The sequence below is a fragment of the Callithrix jacchus genome, chromosome 17 (assembly GCF_049354715.1).
Source record: "Callithrix jacchus isolate 240 chromosome 17, calJac240_pri, whole genome shotgun sequence".
NCBI lineage: Eukaryota > Metazoa > Chordata > Mammalia > Primates > Cebidae > Callithrix > Callithrix jacchus.
In genome coordinates this window covers 49,764,137-49,770,136 of record NC_133518.1, presented here as the reverse complement: position 1 = coordinate 49,770,136, position 6,000 = coordinate 49,764,137, and positions in this window count along the sequence as shown.

The window sequence follows — 6,000 nt, the reverse complement described above, 5'->3', positions numbered from 1 at the left end:
GCCAAATAGTAATATCTACAATATACTAAGCACTTTTGCAAGTTGATAAGTAAAAGATGACTCAATAGAAAAAAAAAATGAGCAAAGGATATGAAGAGGAAGTTTGGCAGGACCAAGAAACAAAAGAGAAGATGCTCAAAAACACCAACCATCAAGGAAATACACATTAAACTAAAAAATGAAATATCACTTTTTGCTCATTTGACTAGGAAAAATTAAAAAGGTATAGCATGGATTGCAGGAGGAGGTTGAGGAAAGAGGTACTACCCTATGGACCTGGTTGAAATGTGCCTTGCTATAGGTGTTTTGGAATATAATCTATGAACATCTATTAAAATAAAAATTCAGTCCCCCTTTGACCAGAAATCCCATTCCTGAGGATCTATCACTTAGAAATTAAACAATGAGTGTGTCAAGGCATATATGTGAGAATGTTTCTAGCAGCGTTGTTTATGAAGGGCAAGAATCAGAATCAGTGTGAATGCATGATACGTAGAAGGACGGTTGAAGTAATTGTGATAAATCTACACCATAGTATATATGCAGTATATATGGATTCTAAAAATGAATAAAAGCCATAGCAGTGGACTTGGAGAGATTTCTGAGAGGTAATTTTGAATGAATAAAGCAAAATGCAGGACAGTATGTACAACATGAGTTCATTTTTGTGAGAACAAACAGTGCCAAAGTATAAATGTATAAATTATTTTAAAGGAAAGAAAACCATCGTGATTTATTTTTTATTTTTATTTATTTATTTTTAAGACGGGGTTTCACCATGTGGATCAGGCTGGTCTTGAAATCCCAAACTCAGGTGATCCGCCCACCTTGGCCTCCAAAGTGCTTGGATTACAGGCATGAGCCACCACGCCTGGCCAAAGTTGAGAGCAATTTTTTTTATATGAAGAAAAGAAATCCCTCTAATTCCCTAATAGTCAGAGGTGTTTATCTGTACTCGGTTTATTTCTGCTATTTAAATCAGAGTTCGTTTGCAGAGTGCATGTCCAAATTGATCACCTATAATACAACATTTGCAAGTGCCATAGCTTTCCTTCGTTTGACTCTTCCAATATCTGGGAAGGTTAATCCAGACAGGTTTACTTAAAGCACACTTTCTACCCCAATTCTTGCTTTTCTCCCCCAATGAAGAAATGAACACCCTTTTTAATGAAAAAATAAAAACTAAACAGGAAGCCATATTTTCATTGTAAGTAGAAAACCAGTTGTACCTAAAATAAACAGAGGGCAGAAGAAAAAATTAAAATAAAATCAAAACGATGTTATTCAATCCCAACTTCTACTGCCAGCAGAGGCTAAGACCTAAGACCTGTTCTCTTATCTGTCATAAAGGGAGATTAGAAAGCATTAGAAATCTATGAGAGGCCCACCAGCACCAAATTGAGACTTTCTGCCCTTTAGTATCAAAAGACTGAAAGAGAGTCACAAAGGAAAGAATTCTTTTAGTGTCTGCTTCACCGTCATTTGATGCCTTGTTTATATGCCACCCAAAATCCCTGGTAGCATAGCTTTAGCACTCAGGCAAATTCTGAGATACCAAATGCTGAGTTTTTCTAATCCTTATTTCTTCAATTAATAAACCAACCCCAGGGGGGTGTGGCTCTTCCTGCAAGGGCAAACATCTGGATCTTGGTGTGTTCTTTCTGCCACATCAGGCTGGCTCTTCCCGAAAAGGTTGAATTCTTTGTGGACATTTTAAAGCAGCAGCTCATAGATGAGAACAGAACATTTGGTTCTATTCTTGGCTGGTCATAAAAAATAACTCCTTATTCCTCTCTTTTTACTCACTTAGAAAAATGCACTCATAAATATGAAAGTTAAAATAGATGTTCAAGTGGTAGTATGGAATATATAAAGGTCCTTCGAGGAGAAAAATGCCCATCAAGAAACTATTTAAAGTGCTTTGTCTTGGGTCTCAGGGCAGGGAAGGAATGTAAGAATAGAACGCACGGAAGCGAGGGTTCCAAATAGGAGAGTGGTGGCAGGGTAATTATAATGGGATGGGTAATTATGGTTTTCCAGGAAGTGCCAAAATTACAGGGCAAAGTGTTATTTCCATGTTAGATCCTCCCGAGAAAAATCATACAGGCATTTGGCACCTGGGGCAACTTGGGTGTCTTGTCCGGGGCGAAGACAGCTTTGTTTTGGGGCATCCTGGCTGCCCCTTCTCCCTCCTTCAGCACCGGTTACCTGACCTGAGCAGTGGCCATCTGTGACTTGCCCTGCCTCCCTGACTCTATAGTGAGGTGACACTATTCACCAGTCTCTTCTCCACCTTCTCTCTGGCTCCAGGATGAAATGGTGGGAAAGTCAACCCTGATGAGGTCATGAAGAGCAGGCAGCCTGAAAGAGCAGATTCTCCTTCCCCTCTCCTCTGCACAAAGGCAACCTTTCATTCCCTTGGAAAAACCCACCTCGGCCCTCTCGTGAAGAAACTGCCGTACCCAGGACTCCTGTTTACTTAGCTCTCGCCTGGGAGGCCAGAGCTGGCTGACACAAATGCCACCCTTTTCAAGCCATGTTGACCTCAAGTTGGCAGAGGGGAAAAGCAAGAGTTTGTGTGAGGGGCCTCCACGGGGAAGGCCCATGGAATTTTCCTGCATCCATTTTGACTGCAACTGTAGCAGCTGCTTCGCACGCAGTTGTTTTGATGTGAGGGCCTTTTGACTCAGTCTAAAACCCAACCATTAAACTTTAGGCTGAAAAAAAAGACCAAGTACATAGACATTCTTTCCTGAGCCTCACCTCCAGGTAGAATGAAAGTCAGGACTGGATGAAGGGTTATTAGAGTCTGTTTTGTATGTTGACTGATGATTTAAGAAACACAGTTTTACGATTTGATATAACCTGTCAAAATGTCAAGAAGGTAGCATCCGAGTGAGCGCATCCAGACATCCAGCTTCTCATGCTGCCTATACCTGCCCTCTCACGTGCCACCACCTCTCTTATATTGCCTGCTATGTTGGTACAGTGTAAACTCCTTAGGGCATGCAATGCTCCCTCTGAATCTCCAGCAGGTATATAGCTGCTCAGTGAGTACTCATTTGACTGATAAAATAAAATATACTGACGCTCTTAGGTCTTTCCCCACATCTAAAAAGCAAAGCAAAGAAACAAAGAAAGATCCCTAGACCAGTGGTTTCTCCAAACTCTTTGGCCACAATCTATAATTAAAAAAATAAAACAACCATTTAATATTGTAACCCAGGATGTATAATTTCTCTCTCTCTCTTTCTCTCTCTCTCTCTCTCTCTCTCTCTCTCTCTCTCTCTCTCTCTCTCTCTCTCACACACACACACACACACACACACACACACCAAAGTTTAAAGGAGAACAAAGAGAAGGTGTGGTTATCACAACCTAGATGAAGTTGGTTCCAGGAATTTATAAAGAAACTGGGGGCTGGAACCCAATGTTGCTGCACGGGGGAAGGCCCATTTCTAAGACAGAAAGCAACAAGGAAGGAACAAGTTCTGCCTCTATCTAGCACCTCCTATTAGTGGAGCCCAACAGGGACCAAGCTAGCTAAGAGAAGATACGGTGTGTGGAGTCCTACTCCCAGCATTAACAGGAGCATAAGGAGATGGAGGTGGGGCAGAGAGATAATGACACAATGACCAACACAGTCTACCTCTTTAGCTACTGAACACTGATATATACGCCCTTTTGTAAATACTTTAACTTCCATGTAACAATTACAACCGTATGCTTCCATATGACAAGATGCAACTCTCTAAACTTTATAAAAACAAAGATGCTCTCAACCTCCAACAAAATCAGATACAAAACATTCCACCATTGTTGTATCCATCTCTGGGCAGTAGCCACAGGACTTAGACATAGATATACCAATAGGTACCCTAGGACATCCTCTGGGTTGCAGGCATAGTGCTCCTCACCACTGTGCAGCAATAACCCAGTTTCCCCTAACAAGATCAGTCACCTTAACCTGTAAAGCAGCCCATTTTTCTGCCTGCTGGCTCAGTGGCACAAAGATCCCCAAATGGCCACATGGCAGTCCCATCTTCTATTGCAGTGGAATCAGTATTTGTGTCCCCTGGTAGAGTGCCCTCTCTTTGGGGACTAAGACCTCCAAACCAGCAGGGTTCTAAGTTGGGATGGGAAGCAACATGGCTGCGTGGGTGCTATCATAGTGAGAGGAGTCACTCCTACTTCCGCCCCTGATTCCCAGACTTCTGTATGTTGGCGATGGGGAAAGCAGCATCATATACTGGTTGTTGAGTCAAGGCCTATGCTGGGAGTTTTCTCCGAACTGGAGTTGTAACTGGGTTTTCAGCAGGCCCTTCCACTATTCTATTAGGCCTGCTGCTTCCTTCCGATGGGCAAGAAGCCATTGCTATCCTTCTCTTGCTGTCAAGTAAGTTCTTGCTATACTTAGTGATATAGTTTGGATATTTGTCCTGACCAAATCTCATGTTGTAATGTAATACCCAATGTTGCGGGAGGGATCTAGTGGGAGGTGACTGGCTCATGCAGGTGGATTTCTCATGAATGGTTTAGCACCATCCCCCTGGTGTTGTCCTCACAACAGTGAATGCTTTCTATCAAGATCAGGTTGGTTAAAAGTGTGTGGCACTCTTCCCCTTGCCATGTGAGACACTTGCTCCCCCTTCCCCTACCATCATTATTGGAAGCTTCCTGAGGTCCCCTAAGAAGCTGAGCAGATGCCTGCACTGTGCTTCCTGTAAAGGCTGCAGAACTGTGAGCCAATTAAACCTCTTTCTGTATAAATTACCCAGCCTGAGATGTTTCTTTATAGCAACATAAGAATGGTCTGATATACTTGGGTTCTTTTTTTTTTTTGAGACAGAGTCTTGCTCTATCAACCAGGCTGGAGTGCAGTGGCGCAATCTTGGCTTCCTGCAATCTCCACCTCGCACCTTAAGAAGATGAATAGAGACCGGGCATGGTGGCTCATGCCTGTAATCCCAGCACTTTGAGAGTCCGAGGTGGGCAGATCAAGAGGTCAGGAGTTCGAGACTAGTCTGGCCAACATAGTAAAAACTCATCTCTTCTAAAAATACAAGAAGTTATCTGGGTGTGGTGGTACATGCCTGTAATCCCAGCTACTCGGGAGGCTTAGGCAGGAGAATTGTGTGAACCTGGGAGGTGGAAGTTGCAGTGAGCTGATATTGTGTCATTGCACTCCAGCCCTGGTGACAGTGCAAGATTCCGTATCAGAAAAAACAAAAAAAGAAGATAAACAGAAAGACTGAGCAGTGGGGTGGAAATCATGAGGTTGTGCCCCACTTCCTACCAGAAAAAGCCTATGCCCCTTTATCCTACATTCAAGGACCTTTTCTCTCCCAGAAAAGCCACTTTCCTAGCCTTTCTAGCCCTGGCCACTATCCCTGCACTAGCTAACCTTGCTTCCGCCTGTGGACACCTCTACTCTCAGGACTATTGTCTTCTGGGCCTCACTGCTGCTGCCTCTGCCTCTGCGGAAAGCCTCTTCCCAGGCGTGACTGGGCCCTCTCCTCTCAGCCTGCATCCAGTAAGCTGTTTCCTCTTTCCAGACAGTGGACATCTCCCTAGCAAGCCTCTGCAGCTCTGAACAGTCCTGTCCTTCAGGGTCCAGTTCTTGGAAGGCTCAGGACTTCCATGTGAATTGGAGTTACCCCTGAGAACCCAAACATCTGGTCATCTCCAGAAGGCCACTCACTCTGGGGCAAGGATGGAGCTGGCAGTATGTCAACTGTGATGTGGGGTGTCACGTCTGGCTCTGTCCCATCTGCTTGGCTGGGGTTTGCCCCCTTGGAGGGTACTTTGTGTTGCCTGATGGAAGAGAGATGTCCACAAGCCAGGCTCAGAGCAGCATCAGCGCCCCCATCCCCACTCCTCTGCCCAGCAGGTATGTTGGTTGTCAGGTTACAGCCACAACAGATGGCACTGGCTCAGCTCCCAGGGACCCCCCAGTCAACAATACATGTCACCTAATCCCTAGTCTGCCATGCCAAGCAA